The sequence below is a fragment of the Pleurodeles waltl genome, chromosome 5 (genome assembly GCF_031143425.1).
Source record: "Pleurodeles waltl isolate 20211129_DDA chromosome 5, aPleWal1.hap1.20221129, whole genome shotgun sequence".
NCBI lineage: Eukaryota > Metazoa > Chordata > Amphibia > Caudata > Salamandridae > Pleurodeles > Pleurodeles waltl.
Window position 1 is genome coordinate 8,265,396 of NC_090444.1, and position 20,647 is coordinate 8,286,042.

A 20,647-nucleotide genomic window follows, 5' to 3' on the forward strand; every position below is an offset into this window, starting at 1 on the left:
TGTCTCTGGTCACACTTCCTGCCACAGCTGCTTGTCTCTGGGCACACGTCCTCCACAGCTGCTTGTCTCTGGGCACACGTCCTCCACAGCTGCTTGTCTCTGGGCACACGTCCTCCACAGCTGCTTGTCTCTGGGCACACGTCCTCCACAGCTGCTTGTCTCTGGGCACACGTCCTGCCACGGCTGCTTGTCTCTGGTCACACGTCCTGCCACGGCTGCTTGTCTCTGGTCACACGTCCTGCCACGGCTGCTTGTCTCTGGTCACACGTCCTGCCACGGCTGCTTGTCTCTGGTCACACGTCCTGCCACGGCTGCTTGTCTCTGGTCACACGTCCTGCCACGGCTGCTTGTCTCTGGTCACACGTCCCTCCACAGCTGCTTGTCTCTGGTCACACGTCCTGCCACGGCTGCTTGTCTCTGGGCACACGTCCTGCCACGGCTGCTTGTCTCTGGTCACACGTCCTGCCACGGCTGCTTGTCTCTGGTCACACGTCCTGCCACGGCTGCTTGTCTCTGGGCACACGTCCTCCACGGCTGCTTGTCTCTGGTCACACGTCCTGCCACGGCTGCTTGTCTCTGGTCACACGTCCCTCCACAGCTGCTTGCCCCTGGTCACACGTCCCTCCACAGCTGCTTGCCCCTGGTCACAGGTCCTACTACTGCCAGAGCTGCTTGTCTCTGGTCACACGTCCTCCACAGCGGCTTGCCTCGTCACAGGTCCTGCTACTGCCACAGCTCCTTGTCTCTGGGCACACGTCCTCCACAGCTGCTTGTCTCTGGTCACACGTCCTGCCACGGCTGCTTGTCTCTGGTCACACGTCCTGCCACGGCTGCTTGTCTCTGGTCACACGTCCTGCCACGGCTGCTTGCCTCTGCTCACACGTCCTGCCACGGCTGCTTGTTTCTGGTCACACGTCCTGCCACGGCTGCTTGTTTCTGGTCACACGTCCTGCCACAGCTGCTTGTTTCTGGGCACACGTCCTCCACAGCTGCTTGTCTCTGGTCACAGGTCCTGCTTCTGCCACAGCTGCCTGTCTCTTGTCACATTTCCTGCCACAGATGCTTGCCTCTGGTCGCAGGTCCTGCTACTGCCACAGCTCCTTGTCTCTGGGCACACGTCCCTCCACAGCTGCTTGCCTCTGGTCACAGGTCCTGCTACTGCCAAAGCTGCATGTCTCTGGTCACACTTCCTGCCACAGCTGCTTGTCTCTGGGCACACGTCCTCCACAGCTGCTTGTCTCTGGGCACACGTCCTCCACAGCTGCTTGTCTCTGGGCACACGTCCTCCACAGCTGCTTGTCTCTGGGCACACGTCCTCCACAGCTGCTTGTCTCTGGGCACACGTCCTGCCACGGCTGCTTGTCTCTGGGCACACGTCCTGCCACGGCTGCTTGTCTCTGGTCACACGTCCTGCCACGGCTGCTTGTCTCTGGTCACACGTCCTGCCACGGCTGCTTGTCTCTGGGCACACGTCCTCCACAGCTGCTTGTCTCTGGTCACACGTCCCTCCACAGCTGCTTGCCCCTGGTCACACGTCCCTCCACAGCTGCTTGTCTCTGGTCACACGTCCCTCCACAGCTGCTTGCCCCTGGTCACAGGTCCTACTACTGCCACAGCTCCTTGTCTCTGGTCACACGTCCTCCACAGCTGCTTGCCCCTGGTCACAGGTCCTGCTACTGCCAAAGCTGCTTGTCTCTGGTCACACGTCCCTCCACAGCGGCTTGCCTCGTCACAGGTCCTGCTACTGCCACAGCTCCTTGTCTCTGGTCACACGTCCTGCCACGGCTGCTTGTCTCTGGTCACACGTCCCTCCACAGCTGCTTGCCCCTGGTCACACGTCCCTCCACAGCTGCTTGTCTCTGGTCACACGTCCCTCCACGGCTGCTTGTCTCTGGGCACACGTCCTCCACAGCTGCTTGTCTCTGGTCACACGTCCCTCCACAGCTGCTTGCCCCTGGTCACACGTCCCTCCACAGCTGCTTGTCTCTGGTCACACGTCCCTCCACAGCTGCTTGCCCCTGGTCACAGGTCCTACTACTGCCACAGCTCCTTGTCTCTGGTCACACGTCCTCCACAGCTGCTTGCCCCTGGTCACAGGTCCTGCTACTGCCAAAGCTGCTTGTCTCTGGTCACACGTCCCTCCACAGCGGCTTGCCTCGTCACAGGTCCTGCTACTGCCACAGCTCCTTGTCTCTGGTCACACGTCCTGCCACAGCTGCTTGTCTCTGGTCACACGTCCCTCCACAGCTGCTTGCCCCTGGTCACAGGTCCTACTACTGCCACAGCTCCTTGTCTCTGGTCACACGTCCTCCACAGCTGCTTGTCTCTGGTCACACGTCCTCCACAGCTGCTTGTCTCTGGTCACACGTCCTGCCACGGCTGCTTGTCTCTGGTCACACGTCCCTCCACAGCTGCTTGCCCCTGGTCACACGTCCCTCCACAGCTGCTTGTCTCTGGTCACACGTCCCTCCACGGCTGCTTGTCTCTGGGCACACGTCCTCCACAGCTGCTTGTCTCTGGTCACACGTCCCTCCACAGCTGCTTGCCCCTGGTCACACGTCCCTCCACAGCTGCTTGTCTCTGGTCACACGTCCCTCCACAGCTGCTTGCCCCTGGTCACAGGTCCTACTACTGCCACAGCTCCTTGTCTCTGGTCACACGTCCTCCACAGCTGCTTGCCCCTGGTCACAGGTCCTGCTACTGCCAAAGCTGCTTGTCTCTGGTCACACGTCCCTCCACAGCGGCTTGCCTCGTCACAGGTCCTGCTACTGCCACAGCTCCTTGTCTCTGGTCACACGTCCTGCCACAGCTGCTTGTCTCTGGTCACACGTCCCTCCACAGCTGCTTGCCCCTGGTCACAGGTCCTACTACTGCCACAGCTCCTTGTCTCTGGTCACACGTCCTCCACAGCTGCTTGTCTCTGGTCACACGTCCTCCACAGCTGCTTGTCTCTGGTCACAGGTCCTGCTACTGCCACAGCTGCTTGTTTCTTGGCACACGTCGCTCCCCCTACAGCTGCTTGCCTCTAGCCTTCTTCCTGTGCCTGCTGGCAGCCCATCGGCCGAAACAGGAAGTGAAGTCACTCCGAGGGAGGCGGGCCGCGGAGAAAGGCACCGCCGCAGCAAGGCCAGACGTCCTTTTCCGATACCGGAAGTGAACTGGGCGGGCCGCGGCGGCAGTTGCGTGACACTGCATCACGCACAGGGCGTCCTTTGCCAAGACCGGAAGCGAAGTCACCATGAATGGGGCGGGCTGTGGCAGTCACGTGGCACTGCATCAAGGACATGGCGTCCTTTGCAGAGACCGGAAGTGAAGTAACTTTGAGAGGGGGCGGGCCGCAGCGTGAGCGAGCAGAAGTGTTGTTTCTTTTGATGGGCGGCCACAAGTTCACACACTCCCAGGTCTGTATTCATACTTGTTGAAGGATCCTTCAGCGGCAGTCTCAAGCAGCAGGCTTTATCCTCGCAGCACTGTGGGGCTTGGGGAGTATCAGATGAGACTGGTGAGTAATGATCCTGCCGCCCCTTCATTGGTTGCTGGTCCTGCTGCACCTCCCGTTCATTGGTTGCTGGTCCTACTGTGCCTCCCGTTCATTGGTTGCTGGTCCTGCTGCGCCTCCTGTTCATTGGTCGCTCATCCTGTCTGTAGCCAGTGGGTGTGACTCCTCAGATAGTGTCAGTCCCAAGCAGCAGGCTTTACTCTCCCAGCTTTGTGAGGCTTGGGGAGTCACGGATGAGGCTGGTGAGTGATGTTCCTGCTGCCCGTTCATTGGTTGCTGGACCTGTTGCGCCTCCCGTTCATTGGTTGCTGGTCCTGCTGTGCCTCCTGTTCATTGGTCGCTCATCCTGACTGTAGCCAGTGGGGTTGACTCCTCAGATAGTGTCAGTCCCAAGCAGCAGGCTTTACTCTCCCTGCTCTCTGAGGCTTGGGGAGTCTCAGATGAGGCCGGTGAGTAATGCTCCCACTGGAGAGAGGTCAGAGTTTTCTTTATTGGCAGTTTTGACTCTCATCATAGAGTATTGCAGAGGGTTAATGTGCCTCCTGCAAAGAAAGTCCAGCAGCTTATTTCAGAACAGTATATTATGTGGATAGCTCAGTGGGCTGCTGCTTATATCATAGAGATTTCTCTGTTACTTGTGGTCCCGTCGCACTCGGGGCTGAGGTTGGGGGGGAGGATGTGGATCTTTAGAAATCATTATTTTAAAAACACCTGCTGCGGAGTTCGAGCTTCTTGGGATTCGAATGGCTGTAACATCTGATATGTGTCTGTTTCCATGGACGTATTGCAAGATTTTAGTCACAAGAAAGTGTTGATCTAAGTGCCACACATTTAGTGGATGAATTTCACTCATATGTAAACTGAAACTATGAAACTGTCACACACAAGCAATCTGAAACCCTGGCAGCTATGTTGGGGGGAGGGGAGGCTTCTGTGCTTTAGGGGTAACCGGGGTCTCTATTACGGCCCTGGACCGTGGTGCATTAGGCACCCTTACCACAGATGGAAACACCTGGGGAGGAGGAGGGCTTTGTTCTGTCCCATGACAGGAAGCACAGCAGGAAGGAGCTAAGGTCCTTCCAGACCTTGCATGTTTGTGTTTCTTCTTTCTTTCTGGTTCTCTTCCATATTTCCTCCATCTCTGTGTTCAAACCCTTATCCTACGAGCATTGATCCCCACAGACCCTGTGTTTTGACAACTCCTAATGTGCTCCTCTGAAGACCTTGGCACATTTTTATAAACTATTCGTGAATTATGTTTGTATGTACTCGGAGCACAAGTCCTAAAAAACCAACTGGGCGGGGACTAATCAAGTGAGACAATACGCAAGTGACATGATGGTGAGGGACATCACAGTGTGTGACATCACGCATGGCATCACAGAAAGTGGCATCACAACTCATGACATCACAGGAAATTACATCACAAGAAGTGACATCAGATCTTAAGACCTCACACATATAGCAGGTGTATTATGAGTACATCTGAGCACATTACAATATTTGACAAATTAGATTTTTCATCAGGCTTGTGCCAACAAATTGATGCAACCTTGACACCTCAATTTATAAACTATTTTTTTAACTCTGCCACAAAGTAATTGGCTACGACGAAAAATGTGGCAGTTAATCTGTTCTGCTTAGTTGATTGCAGATCTGCATTATAAAATATCTTATGTTAAGACAACTGCTGCAGAGCTCTTTATGTGCCAACTAAATCTCAGGGAATGATAACAGCGATCACATAACTCTGGAGGTTAACGTAATTGCTGGTGATCTGTTTTTTGCTAGTCCCTGCTTTGAATCAAAGCAGCATAGAGGGTTAATACGTCTCCTGCTAAGCACATTATGTAACAAACAAATTACAGATTTTTATTTTACTCGTAAGTGGGTTACTTCATTTAACCTAGAGATCCTTTCGTTATTTGCAGTTTATAAATTGTGCTTCTTTTAATTTAGCACACTGAGCTATGAACGACACGTGGCTCCTACACCTTGTAACCCTCCATGTGTTATGTATCACATCCTACACATTGATTTACTCCCATATGATTTATTATCAATGTATAATTTGTATGTATGATATAAAGCGCTCTGACACCCTGCATTGGGATGAGTAGCACTATAAAAGAAATACAACAAAACAGTGGTATTTATACAATCATTTGTGTAACTACTGGGACAGACCAACACACCTGCCATTATTACAGTGCATGCAGATGCACAGGGACTGAACACAGTCAAAAGCATGCCTCTCGACTACCTCTGAAGTAAACTGTAGGCCTTTGTCTCCCCTCCATCCCTCCATTGCACTTAGCTGTGAGCCTCCCAATATCTCACAGCCAGGGTACTCCAACAAAAGGCGGCCTGATTAACTTCACCCTTTGTTATGGGCCCAGCTGGAATCTGTTAAGCAGACCAGGAAGTCCAGTGCCTGCTTGGGTGGTCTGTAGATAACAAGCAGGTCACTTGTTCCATTGCAAGTAAGATAGCTTGGTTGGTTTATGCACCTGCTGAACATGTGTATGGGGGAATGCTGATTGAAATCACATTACGAAATTTCCTTTACTGTACAAAAACTTTCAATTGCAGGTACATGGAAATGAGACAGCTCACCCTCAGTCATATGCCATGAGGTGACCTCCACTATTTTCAGCACAGGGAGTGTCTGAAGCCAACCTTTAAAATGTAAAGGGTTCTGGGCATCAGCGAGTTACAGAGCCATCAGATCTTAATCACTGCTGAGGCATCAGTTCTAACATTGGGGGTCGGCACACTCTGCCCACCTTTTCAGACATTTTAATGAGTGCTAAAACAGTGCAATGTAAAAAGTAGCACGTATTTACCACTTTGACGGTGAAGGACACACACTCAACGCAAAAGCCCAGCACAAACTGGAACAAATTTGACCCTCTTGTACCATTGCGTCCCAAACTTTACATTCGTACAGCAGGCTTTTCAGCATGCATGTATGTGTGCTCTACAGTGAGCCTGCAGTGTACATGTGCTCTGCAGTGTGCATGTATGTGTGCTCTACAGTGAGCCTGCAGTGTACGTGTGCTCTGCAGTGTGCATGTATGTGTGCTCTACCGAGAGCCTGCAGTGTACGTGTGCTTTGCAGTGTGCATGTATGTGTTCGCTAAAGTGAGCCTGCAGTGTATGTGTGCTCTGCAGTGAACATGTTTGTGTGCTCTACAGTGAGCCTGCAGTGTACGTGTGCTCTGCAGTGAGCCTCCTTTGTGAGTGTAAATGTGCTCTGCAGTGAGCCTCCTGTGTGAGTGTTACATGGAAGATGATGGATAATGTGGCAAATGCGGCAAATCTATAATTATGCAAATATCCCCGCAGCATGAAGCACATAAGCCTGCCGTACATGCCCTGCAGTGAGCTCCTAAGAATGGCCCGTAATTTGCTTGTTAATGTAGTGCCCTGCTGCACACTGGTAAACGTGATCTACCGCATGCTTGTATGTGTGCTCTACAGTGTGCTTGTAAGTGTGCTCTTCAGTGAGCCTGCAATGTGCTTAAAAGTGTGATTGTAAGTGTGCTTTGCAGCATACTCTGCAGTGAGCGTGTGGTGTGAGTGTACATGTGCTCTGCAGTGTGCATGTATGTGTGCTCTACAGTGAGCCTGCAGTGTGTGTGTGCTCTGCAGTGTGCATCTATGTGTGCTCTGCAGTGTGCATGTATGTGTGCTCTACAGTGAGCCTGCAGTGTACGTGTGCTCTGCAGTGTGCATATATGTGGGCTTTACAGAGAGCCTGCAGTGTACGTGTGCTCTGCAGTGTGTGTGTATGTGTGCTCTACAGTGAGCCTGCAGTATACGTGTGCTTTGCAGTGTGCATGTATGTGTGCTCTACAGTGAGCCTGCAGTGTACGTGTGCTCTGCAGTGTGCATATATGTGGGCTTTACAGAGAGCCTGCAGTGTACGTGTGCTCTGCAGTGTGTGTGTATGTGTGCTCTACAGTGAGCCTGCAGTATACGTGTGCTTTGCAGTGTGCATGTATGTGTGCTCTACAGTGAGCCTGCAGTATACGTGTGCTCTGCAGTGAGCCTCCTGTGTGAGTGTTACATGGAAGATGATGGATAATGTGGCAAATGCAGCAAATCTATAATTATGCAAATATCCCCGCTGCCGCACAATCGCATCATACCAGTGTCCCTGCCTTTAGTTTTGAAGACTGATTTCTATCTGGCAGAGAAGAGAACTGTCGAGCTCCAAGTGTGATGTGAAGCTGTTGAACAATCTATTTTAAGAAGCTCATTATGTGACATTCAGTGCTTGGCCGAAGACCTGCTGCCAGACAATGAACAGCTCACAGAGCAGAGACAGGCTGCAAGTAAGCATGAAAAAGAAACTTTGCAAAGCCAATTGATCTCCCCCTTTATTTAAAATTATGTGTAAAAGACAAACCTCAAGCAAGAAAGCAATGACATCATTCGGCAGCTCAGAAAGCATAGAACATGACTGTAAGTCAAAATGTCCAAAAGAAGGGGAGATGGGGGATATAAAGGAGAATTGGAAGAGATAATGGTTTAGCAGTCTTCGGGAGCCATAACTGTAGGGGGAAAGAGAGTTGAGGGAGAGCGAAAGGTACAGTTGCTTTAGTATACAAGGATGCCGTACCCCAGAACCACAATAAAGAGAGATCAGTTAGTTACAATATCGAGGTAACAACCTCCAGACTATCAATTGATTGGGGGTTCAATGTCGAGAGATAGTTCCGAAAAGATTGCCATATGTCTTTGGGTCTTGAAGATGGCATTTGTAACAATGGATAGACTTTGCTAGTGGTGTCGCAGTAGGACATATCTTGAAGCCAAGCTGTTTGAGTGGGGAGAGTGCTACTGCTCCAATGAAGGAAAATCTGACATTTAGCTAGTAGCAATACAAGTGCAGTAAAGAATCTGATATGCAATGGCAAGGGTATAACATAGCCAAGTAGTGCCAGCAGGGGGCTCAGGGGTAAGTGTTTGCCCCGTCATATGGGTCAGGGTGTCATGGATAGTATACCAGAACTCACGGATTAGGGCGCAGGTCCAGGATAGGTGCACAAATTTGGCTTGTTCAGTGGAGGATTTAGGACAGCAGTGTGGCCGGGTGGGATCTAGTTTGGCCAGCGGATGCGGTGTCGTGTAAGCTTGGTGTAAATATTTGTAGTGTATTCGTTTATGGCCGAGGTTATTGGAGATAAGTTTAGTTTTGCGCACAGCAATAATGCCATACTCTGTCAGAAATAGGATGCCTTATATTAAAAAAAAAAGCATTGACAAGGCTAATATATTTTCCATAGGTGAAACCTGTTGGCTTTGCCAATGCTTGCTCCAAATGTAGTACTTTAAACCTGAGCAGGACAATGTGGCTGAAAGTGAAAGGACACTTACCACAAGTAATGGACACAGGGACATAGACACTGAATATAAGTGACAGGCAGTGAACAGACCCCCGGGTGTAAGAGATGGGGACACAAGTGAGATGTGGGTGTAAGATGTGTACAAAAGAGATGTGGGTGTAAAGTGTGGGCATGAGAGGGGTGGGTGCATAAGATGGGGTCACAAGAGAAGCGTGGCTGTAGGAGATGTGGACACAAGAGGTGTGTGGGTGCAAGAGATGGAGACACAAGAGGTGTGTGGGTGCAAGAGATGGAGACACAAGAGGTGTGGGTGCAAGAGATGGGGACACGAGAGAGGTGTGGGGGCAAGAGATGGGGACACGAGAGAGGTGTGGAAAGTACGATCTTGCCTGGCATGTTACCCCCATTTTTACTTGTGTGTCAGTTGTTTTTGCCTGTCTCACTGGGTTCCTGCTAGCCAGGACCCCAGTGCTCATAGTTGCGGCCTGAATGTGTTCCCTTTGTGGTGCCTAACTGTGTCACTGATGCTCTGCTAACCAGAACCCCAGTGCTTATGCTCTCTCTGTCTTTAAAATTGTCACTGCAGGCTAGTGACCATTTTTACCAATTCTGATTGGCACACTGGAACACCCTTCTAATTCCCTAGTATATGGTACCTAGGTACCCAGGGTATTGGGGTTCCAGGAGATCCCTATATGCGGCAGCATTTCTTTTGCCCCCCATAGGGAGCTCAGACCAATATTACACAGGACTGCCACTGCAGCCTGAGTGAAATAACATCCACGTTATTTCACAGCCATTGCACACTGCACTTAAGTAACTTGTACAAGTCACCTATATGTCTAACCCTCACTTAGTGAAGGTTAGGTGCAAAGTTACTAAGTGTGAGGGCATCCTGACACTAGCCAAGGTGCCCCCACATAATTCAGGGCAATTTCCCCAGACTTTGTGAGTGCGGGACCCCATTACACGCGTGCACTACATACAGGTCAATACCTATGTGTAGCTTCACAATGGCAACTCCGAATATGGCCATGTAACATGTCTAAGATCATGGAATTGTCCCCCATGCCAAATCCGGTATTGGGGTGCCAATCCCATGCATCCCTGGGGCTCCAGCATGGACCCCGGGTATTGCCAAACCAGCTATCTGGGGGTTTCACTGCAGCTACCGCTGCTGCCAACCCACAGACATGCTTCTGCCCTCCTGGGGTCTAGGCAGCCCAGTCCCAGGAAGGCAGAACAAAAGATTTCCTCTCCCTTTGGAAATAGCTGTTAAGGGCTGGGGAGGAGTAGGCTCCCCCAGCCTCTGGAAATGCTTTGAAGGGCACAGATGGTGCCCTCCTTGCATAGGCCAGTCTACACTGGTTCAGAGATCCCCCAGCCCCTGCTCTGGCGTGAAACTGGACAAAGGAGAGGGGAGTGACCACTCCCCTGTCCATCACCACCCCAGGGGTTGTGCCCAGAGCTCCTCCAGTGTGTCCCAGGCCACTGCCATCTTGAATGCAGAGGTGTGCGGACACAGTGGAGGCCTCTGAGTGGCCAGTGCCAGCAGGGGATGTCAGAGACCCCTCCTAATAGGTGCTTACCCGTCTAGGTGGCCAATCCCCCCCTGAAGGCTATTTAGGGTCTCTCCTGTGGCCTTCTCTTCAGATAACGAATGCAAGAGCTCACCAGAATTCCTCTGCATCTCCTTCTTCGACTTCTGCCAAGGATCGACCGCTGACTGCTCCAGGACGCCTGCAAAAGTGCAACAAAGTAGCAAGAAGACGACCAGCGACATTGTAGCGCCTAATCCTGCCAGCTTTCTTGACTGTTTCCTGGTGGTGCATGCTCTGGGGGCTGTCTGCCTTCACCCTGCACTGGAAGCCAAGAAGAAATCTCCAGTGGGTCGACGGAATCTTCCCCCTGCTAACGCAGGCACCAAACTTCTGCTTCACCGGCCCTCTGGGTCCCCTCTCATCGTGACGAGCGTGGTCCCTGGAACACAGGAGCTGGATCCAAGTGACCCCGACAGTCCAGTGGTCCATCTGTCCAAATTTGGTGGAGGTAAGTCCTTGCCTCCCCACGCCAGACAGTAATCCTGTGTATTGCGTGAACTGCAGCTGCTAGGGCTTCTGTGCACTTTTGCAAGGAATCCTTCGTGCACAGGACAGCCCAGGTCCCCAGCACTCCGTCCTGCATTGCTCAACTCTCTGAGTTGACCACCGGCTTCGTGGGACCCTCCTTTGTAGTGTTGAGATGACCGCCGTGCTCAGTTTTCTTGAACCGTGTTCAAGTATTTCTGCGGGTGCTGCCTGCTTCTGCGTGGGCTCTCTGTGTTGCTGGGCGCCCCCTCTGTCTCCTCTTCCAAGTGGCGACCTCCTGGTCCTTCCTGGGTCTGGGCAGCACCCATTTTCTTCAACTGCGACCTTTGCAGCTAGCAAGGCTTGTTTGCGGTCTTTCTGCGTGGAAACAACTCTGCGTTCTCCAGTATGCTGTGGGACATCTTCTGTGCAAAGGTGAAGTTCCTGGAATCTTCCGTTGTTGCAGAATCTTCAGCTTCTTCCACCCGGAGGCAGCCATTTTGCACCTTTATCCGAGGTTTAGTGGGCTCCTGCCCCCCCTGGACACTTTAGTGACTCCTGGACTTGGTCCCCTTCCTTTGCAGGTCCTCAGGTCCAGGAATCCGTCTTCAGTGCTTTACAGTCAGTTGTGGTCTTTGCAGAATCTCCTATCACGACTTTATTGTTTTTCTGGGGAAGTAGGGTAACTTTACTCCTACTTTTCAGGGTCTTGGGGTGGGGTATTGTAGGAGGCTGGGCTGGCTTGTAGTGAGTACCAAGGGGTACTTACGTGAGTACCAAGGGGTACTTACACCTTGCACCAGGCCCAGGTATCCCTTATTAGTGTATAGGGTGTCTAGCAGCTTAGGCTGATAGATAATGGTAGCTTAGCAGAGCAGCTTAGGCTGAACTAGGAGACGAGTGAAGCTCCTACAGTACCACTAGTGTCACTTGCACAATATCATAAGAAAACACAATACACAGATATACTAAAAATAAAGGTACTTTATTTTTATGACAATATGCCAAAGTATCTCAGTGAGTACCCTCAGTATGAGGATAGCAAATATACACAAGATATATGTACACAATACCAAAAATATGCAGTATAGTCTTAGAAAACAGTGCAAACAATGTATAGTTACAATAGGATGCAATGGGGACACATAGGGATAGGGGCAACACAAACCATATACTCCAAAAGTGGAATGCGAACCACGAATGGACCCCAAACCTATGTGACCTTGTAGAGGGTCGCTGGGACTGTAAGAAAACAGTGAGGGTTAGAAAAATAGCCCACCCCAAGACCCTGAAAAGTGAGTGCAAAGTGCACTAAAGTTCCCCAAAGTACATAGAAGTCGTGATAGGGAAATTCTGCAGGAAAGACACAACCCAGCAATGCAACAACAATGGATTTCCAGTCGAGGGTACCTGTGGAACATGGGACCAAGTCCAAAAGTCACAAGCAAGTCGGAGATGGGCAGATGCCCAGGAAATGCCAGCTGTGGGTGCAAAGAAGCTGCTACTGGACAGTAGAAGCTGAGGATTCTGCAGGAACGACAAGGGCTAGAAACTTCCCCTTTGGAGGATGGATGCCCCACGCCGTGGAGAGTCGTGCAGAAGTGTTTTCCTGAAGAAAGACCGCCAACAAGCCTTGCTAGCTGCAAATCGTGCGGTTAGGGTTTTTGGATGCTGCTGTGGCCCAGGAGGGACCAGGATGTCGCCAATTGCGTCTGGGGACAGAGGGGGCATCGAGCAAGACAAGGAGCCCTCTCAGAAGCAGGCAGCACCCGCAGAAGTGCCGGAACAGGCACTACGAAGAGGAGTGAAACGGTGCTCACCCGAAGTTGCACAAAGGAGTCCCACGCCGCCGGAGGACAACTTAGAAAGTCGTGCAATGCAGGTTAGAGTGCCGTGGACCCAGGCTTGGCTGTGCACAAAGGATTTCCGCCGGAAGTGCACAGAGACCGGAGTAGCTGCAAAAGACGCGGTTCCCAGCAATGCAGTCTGGCGTGGGGAGGCAAGGACTTACCTCCACCAAACTTGGACTGAAGAGTCACTGGACTGTGGGAGTCACTTGGACAGAGTTGCTGGATTCAAGGGACCTCGCTCGTCGTGCTGAGAGGAGACCCAGGGGACCGGTGATGCAGTTCTTTGGTGCCTGCGGTAGCAGGGGGAAGATTCCGTCGACCCACAGGAGATTTCTTCGGAGCTTCTAGTGCAGAGAGGAGGCAGACTACCCCCACAGCATGCACAAGCAGGAAAACAGTCGAGAAGGCGGCAGGATCAGCGTTACAGAGTTGCAGTAGTCGTCTTCGCTACTTTGTTGCAGTTTTACAGGCTTCCAGCGCGGTCAGCAGTCGATTCCTTGGCAGAAGGTGAAGAGAGAGATGCAGAGGAACTCTGATGAGCTCTTGCATTCGTTATCTAAGGAATTCCCCAAAGCAGAGACCCTAAATAGCCAGAAAAGAGGGTTTGGCTACTTAGGAGAGAGGATAGGCTAGCAACACCTGAAGGAGCCTATCAGAAGGAGTCTCTGATGTCACCTGCTGGCCCTGGCCACTCAGAGCAGTCCAGTGTGCCAGCAGCACCTCTGTTTCCAAGATGGCAGAGGTCTGGAGCACACTGGAGGAGCTCTGGGCACCTCCCAGGGGAGGTGCAGGTCAGGGGAGTGGTCACTCCCCTTTCCTTTGTCCAGTTTCGCGCCAGAGCAGGGCTGAGGGGTCCCTGAACCGGTGTAGACTGGCTTATGCAGAAATGGGCACCATCTGTGCCCATGAAAGCATTTCCAGAGGCTGGGGGAGGCTACTCCTCCCCTGCTTTAACACCTTTTTCCAAAGGGAGAGGGTGTAACACCCTCTCTCTGAGGAAGTCCTTTGTTCTGCCATCCTGGGCCAAGCCTGGCTGGACCCCAGGAGGGCAGAAACCTGTCTGAGAGGTTGGCAGCAGCTGCAGTGAAACCCCTGAAAAGGCAGTTTGGCAGTACCAGGGTCTGTGCTACAGACCCGTGGGATCATGGGATTGTGCCAACTATGCCAGGATGACATAGAGGGGGCAATTCCATGATCATAGACATGTTACATGGCCATATTCGGAGTTACCATTGTGAAGCTACACATAGGTAGTGACCTATGTGTAGTGCACGCGTGTAATGGTGTCCCCGCACTCACAAAGTCCGGGGAATTTGCCCTGAACAATGTGGGGGCACCTTGGCTAGTACCAGGGTGCCCACACACTAAGTAACTTTGCACCTAACCTTTACCAGGTAAAGGTTAGACATATAGGTGACTTATAAGTTACTTAAGTGCAGTGGTAAATGGCTGTGAAATAACGTGGACGTTATTTCACTCAGGCTGCAGTGGCAGGCCTGTGTAAGAATTGTCAGAGCTCCCTGTGGGTCGCAAAAGAAATGCTGCAGCCCATAGGGATCTCCTGGAACCCCAATACCCTGGGTACCTCAGTACCATATACTAGGGAATTATAAGGGTGTTCCAGTATGCCAATGTGAATTGGTGAAATTGGTCACTAGCTTGTTTGTGACAATTTGGAAAGAAATGAGAGAGCATAACCACTGAGGTTCTGGATAGCAGAGCCTCAGTGAGACAGTTAGTCATAACACAGGTAACACATTCAGGCACACTTATGAGCACTGGGGCCCTGGCTGGCAGGGTCCCAGTGACACATACAACTAAAACAACATATATACAGTGAAAAATGGGGGTAACATGCCAGGCAAGATGGTACTTTCCTACAGGTATCTTGGACACCCTTAGTGTTTTCTTACACTCCCAGCGACCCTCTACACACTACACTAGGCCTGGGGTCCCTAAGTGGTTCGCATTCCACTTTCTTAGTATATGGTTTGTGTTGCCCCTAGGCCTATTGCATCCTATTGTATTCTACAGTGTTTGCACTACTTTTCTAACTGTTTACTTACCTGATTTTGGTTTGTGTGTATATTTTGTGTATTTTACTTACCTCCTAAGGGAGTATATCCTCTGAGATATTTTTGGCACATTGTCACTAAAATAAAATACCTTTATTTTTAGTAACTCTGAGTATTGTGATTCTTATGATATAGTGCTATATTGCTATATCATATAAGTGGTATAGTAGGAGCTTTGTATGTCTCCTAGATCAGCCTTAGCTGCTCTGCTATAGCTACCTCTAGCAGCCTAAGCTGCTAGAACACTACTAATCTACTAATAAGGGATAACTGGATCTGCACAAGGTGTAAGTACCATCAGGTACCCACTATAAGCCAGGCCAGCCTCCTCCATTGGTGGTGCAGCGGTGGGATTAGTACTTGTAACTGCTTTACCACTTTGTCATTGGTGCTTTTCATAGGAAAAACATATTCCATATACTTAAAAATATACACAGTTAACCTAAACAGTTTAACTTTCTTTCTACAAACTCTCTAAAAAGTTTCTAAAAAGTTTTCAAAAGTTTTGAAATGTTTGAAAAGTTGTTCTCTTTTCTTTAAAAAATTGCTAAAAGCTTTTTTCTCTCTGTCTTAAACCCTTTCTAACAACCATGTCTGCAGTAGAACTTACTCCCATAGTTGTCCAGGCAACCTATGGTAGTTTAAACTTTAAAAGTTTGAGGGGTCTCTGCATAGAAAGAGGTTTAAGCATTGGTAAGAGCCCTACCAAAGATCTTCTCCTTAGCCTTCTCCTAGAAAGTGCCCAGAACCAGTCTGGCCCATCCCAGAATCATGAGGTAGAGGAGGGGGGTACCCAGCAAGAATCAGGGGACGGTCCTGAGGACTCTGGGGAGAGTTCATCCAAAGACCTGCCAGCTAACAGGCCACCTAGTGATACTGGTAGTGGGATGGGGTCACACACTAGTAGGGCACCTTCACTCCAAAAGGCCAGGTAACTAGAGTCTAGCCAGTTAGAGAAACAACCACTTCTGCCAATTCCCACATTTCCTTTTGTGTCTCAGAATTCCCATGCCTCCCATCCTGAGGATAACACCCTAGAGAGGGAACTCAGAAAGCTGAGGTTGGAAGAGGCCAGACTGAAGCTAAGACAGCAGCAGTTGGCCTTAGACAGGGAATCTCTAGATGTAGAGAGGGAAAGGCAGAGGTTGGGGTTAGTTCCCCATGGTGGCAGAAGCAGTGTTCTTGATAGAAATCCTGTAAGAGAACAAGATTCTAGGAACTTGCATAAGATAGTCCCCCTTTACAAGGAGGGGGATGACATTAACAAGTGGTTTGCTGCACTTGAGAGGGCTTGTATGGTACAGTTGGTCCCTCAAAGGCAGTGGGCTGCTATCTTGTGGCTATATTTCACTGGTAAGGATAAGCTCCTTACTGTCAAAGAAAGTGATGCTAATAATTACAAAGTTTTGAAGGATGCACTGTTAGATGGATTTGTCTTAACCACTGAACAATACAGGATAAAGTTCAAAGATACCAGAACAGAGTCCTCTCAAGACTGGACAAACTTTGTAGACTGTTTATTGAAGGACTTGGAGGGATGGTTACATGGCAGTAAGGTGACTGACTATGAAAGCCTGTATAATCTAATCCTGAGAGAGTATATTTTGAATAATTGTGTGTCTGACTTGATTCATCAGTACTTGGTAGACTCAGATCTGACCTCTCCCCAAGAATTGGGAAAGAGGGTAGACAAATGGGTCAGAACAAGAGTGAACAGAAAAGTTCATACAGGTGGTGACAAGGACGGCAAGAAGAAGGATGGTAAGTCTTCTGACAAGGGTGGGGACAAAGATAAAAAACATTCTGAGTCTTCATCAGGCCCACAAAAATCCTCTGGGGGTGGTGGGTCCAAATTCTCTTCTAACAATCAAATGAAGCCATGGTGTTATTTATGTAAAAGTAAAGGCCATTGGGCAAGTGACTCCACTTGTCCAAAGAAAAAACACCAAGGCTTCCACTTCCATAACCCTAACTGCGTCCTCTAGTGCCCCTAGTAATAGCAGTGGTGGTGGGAAGTCTACTGCAAATAGCCAATCAAAGGGTGTAGCGGGGCTCACCATTGGTAGTGTAGTTGGGGTTGGTCTTGTTAGGGAGACCACAGAGGCTGTTTTAGTCTCTGATGGTTGTATTGACTTTGCCACTGTGGTTGCTTGTCCCCTTAATATGGGTAAGTACGAACAACTGCCCCTAATAAATTTGTGTTGAGGTTGAGGCCTACAGGGATACAGGAGCCAGTGCCACTATGGTGATTGAGAAACTGGTCCACCCTGATCAACACCTACTTGGTTAGCAGTACCAAGTGACTGATGCTTATAACAACACTCTTAGCCACCCCGTGGCTGTTGTGAATCTCAACTGGAGGGGGGTTACCGGTCCAAAGAAAGTTGTGGTAGCCACTGATTTACCTGTAGACTGCTTACTAGGCAATGATTTGGAGACATCAGCTTTGGCTGAAGTGGAGTTGGAGGCTCATGCAGCAGTGCTGGGCATTCCTGGGCATATCTTTGCTTTGACAAGGGCTCAGGCCAAGAAGCAAAGAGGACAGGGACACCTGTATCCTGGAACAAGGGACCAAGTGCTCCCAAAAGCTAGGGGTGGAAAGGGTAACTCCTTGCCCACTATCCCTCCCTCTCCAGAAGATTCCCCTTTTGAGGAAGAGGAATCCTCTCCCTGTGCAGAACCTACACCAGATGAGCTGGCAGCAGACACTGCTGAGCTTTTGGGTGCAGGGGGGCCTGCTAGGGAAGAGCGGAGTGTGGCACTGCAGACCTGTCCCACACTAGAGGGTTTAAGACAGTAAGCTGTCAAACAGCAGAATGGGGATGTTACTGATAGCCATAAGGTCTATTGGGAAGATAACCTCCTTTATACTGAGTCAAGGGACCCTAAACCTGGAGCTGCCAGGAGATTTGTCATCCCTTTCTAGTATAGGGAGTTTCTTCTGACCTTGACACATGACATTCCTTTTGCTGAGCATTTTGCCAGAGCAAAACTTGGGACAGACTTGTTCCATTGTTTCACTGGCCTCACATGTCAGAGGACACTAAGGAGTTTTGTCGCTCCTGTGTGACCTGCCAAGCCAGTGGCAAGACTGGTGGCACACCTAAGGCCCCCTTAATGCCACTCCCAGTGGTTGGGGTGCCCTTTGAAAGGGTACGGGTTGACATAGTTGGCCCCCTTGACCCTCCATCAGCTTCAGGCAATAGGTTTATCATAGTGGTAGTGGACCATGCCACTAGGTATCCTGAAGCAATTACCTTAAGGATCACTAAAGCTTCTGCAGTGGCAAAGGCCCTCCTAGGAATCTTTTCAAGAGTGGGCTTCCCTAAGGAAGTGGTGTCAGACAGGGGTAGTAACTTCATGTCTGCACACCTCAAAGCTATGTGGAAGGAGTGTGGTGTAACTTATAAGTTCACTACTCCTTATTATCCACAGACAAATGGTCTAGTTGAGAGGTTTAAAAAACTCTCAAAGGTATGATTATGGGACTCCCTGAAAAACTCAGAAGGAAATGGGATGTCCTGTTGCGATGCCTCCTTTTTGCTTACAGGGAGGTACCCCAAAAAGGAGTGGGCTCTAGCCCCTTTGAACTCCTCTTTGGGCACCCTGTAAGAGGTCCCCTTGCACTTGTGAAGGAAGGTTGGGAACAACCTTTAAAAGCTCCAAAGCAAGACATTGTGTACTATGTACTTGGCCTAAGATCCAGAATGGCTCAGTACATGAAAAAGGCCAGTAAAAACCTTCAGGCAAGCCAGGAGCTCCAAAAGCAATGGCATGACCAGAAGGCTGTCCTGACTCAGTACCACCCAGGACAGAAGGTGTGGGTATTGGAGCCTGTGGCCCCAAGAGCACTCCAGGACAAATGGAGTGTACTCCATCTCATTGTTGAAAAGAAGGGTGAGGTTACCTTATTTGGTAGACCTGAGCACTGCCAGGAGTCCCCTTAGGGTGCTCCATGTCAATCGCCTAAAACCCTACTATGACTTAACCCTGCTCGTGGCAACTGATGAGGGGCAGGAAGAAGAGAGTGGCCCTCTCCCTGACCTCTTCTCCAGCACTCAAGCTGATGGCTTAGTGCAGGGAGTGGTGCTTGCAGTTTGCCTTACTGCTGAGCAGAAGGACAACTGTATAAATCTCCTAGGCCAATTCTCTGACCTCTTCTCACTGATACCAGGTACCACTACCTGGTGTGAGCACACAATCAATACTGGAGACAGTTTACCTGTCAAAAGTAAGATTTATAGGCAGCCTGACCATGTCAGAGATTGCATAAAACAAGAGGTACAGAAAATGCTGGACTTAGGAGTGATTGATACTTCAGAAAGTCCATGGGCTAGCCCAGTGGTGCTTGTCCCAAAACCTCACAGTAAGGATGGTAAAAGGGAAATTAGGTTTTGTGTTGACTACAGAGGACTCCATAAAGTAACCAGAACTGATGCTCACCCTATACCCGGGGCAGATGACCTGACCTGATTTAAATGTATTGCTCGATTTTAATAAAAAACATTTCAATATAAAACAAACACATTATGCAATAAAACTGACACTTAAAAATAAAATACATTTTCAAGAGCTTAACAGCTAAAAATCATTTCTAACCAAAATAAACTTATAAGATCAACACTTGAGAACTAACCTACAGCAGTTTTCCCAGTTTTCCTGGGGACTGGTCTTGTGTCTTTGGCCCTCTATTACTAAAGATATAAAAACACTTTGAGAACTTGGGCCTGAACCAGGGCATTCCTCTACCACTGCAGATAACTGGATATCAAATGGCAAAGAATTGTTAGCATTAGCATTACTAACGACTGGCTGTTTATGACGCATACAAATTTGACATATACTTTTCTGTTTAACTAATTTTGCTTTTTTCCTTGCTTTCCTTTGCTTCTTCTTCTCCCTTTTTGACCTTAAGTGTACTGGGCTTTGTGAGGCATTATGGGGAGTATTCACCTCAGTTTTTCTAAGAATGCTTGAATTCATGCAATGGTTCCCTGATTGGTGGGCCCCTTCATGTGGACTGCTATGTGAGTTTCCGGGCTCTATTTGTGTCGTAACTTGTGTGGAAGATGCATTGAAGGGTTCTCTTGACAAATTTTCCATTATATTATTTTTTTCTTCACCTTTTCCTGGTTCTTCAAATTCTAAAACACAGAGTCTTTCCCTTGTACTTAGGGCCTGTGCTCTGACCTCCGCTAATATATCATTTATTATGGGGATAATGGTCTGGGGATTATCCCCTGAGATCGCACAGTCACATGCCACTTGTTGTATGTAATTCTGTCTTTGGGCTCTCTGAATCAAATCATTCAGGGCTTGTAGTTTTGAATCAATGCCCACGATATATTTAGCCATGATATTGGGTAAATCGACTTGGATATCTTGCTTATCTGCCTGGCGCTTTATTGCGGTTGCCATGATGTCCAATGTCGACAGGAGTGTGCCCCACGTGTTGGCTGGAACATCTGACTGGAGCTGGGAATTACGAGTACTATCCTGAAATGGGCTAAGGGAAATGATGGTACGCAACATATCTGCTTCGTGCTTTTGACTGGATTCATGGGGATGAATAGTTTTTCCTTGTTCCGTGCTTGTGTCACCCGCAAGGGAGTCCGTATCAATGAGTTCTATCAAGGGATGGTCAGGAGTCCCGTCCAAGTCCGGCAGGTCCAGCTCCTTCCTTGCCTGAGTACTTGGAAGTGAGTCCTCCCAGACGCTGAAATCCAGGTCTAAAATTGACCCTGAACAATCTGGTCTTTTGGGTTCGTCCTTCGAGCTCTCCTTACCGAAAGCCGACCTCTCA

At 49.7% G+C, this 20,647-nt stretch overlaps 1 protein-coding gene across 3 annotated transcripts in view; it reads left to right on the forward strand.

Moving 5' to 3' along the window:
• The first annotated feature begins 3,097 nt into the window (after positions 1-3,097).
• The window catches only part of LOC138295240 (zinc finger protein 23-like), a 28,770-nt gene continuing 11,220 nt past the window's right edge, over positions 3,098-20,647 (forward strand). Inside the window, exon 1 of one of the 3 annotated variants that reach the window (XM_069233432.1) lies at positions 3,098-3,502. The gene's annotated coding sequence lies outside the window, so the exon portion shown is untranslated. Of the gene's footprint in view, positions 3,503-3,658; positions 3,742-20,647 lie in introns of those variants that run through there. The other 2 variants (XM_069233433.1, XM_069233434.1) reach the window with 2 other exon arrangements.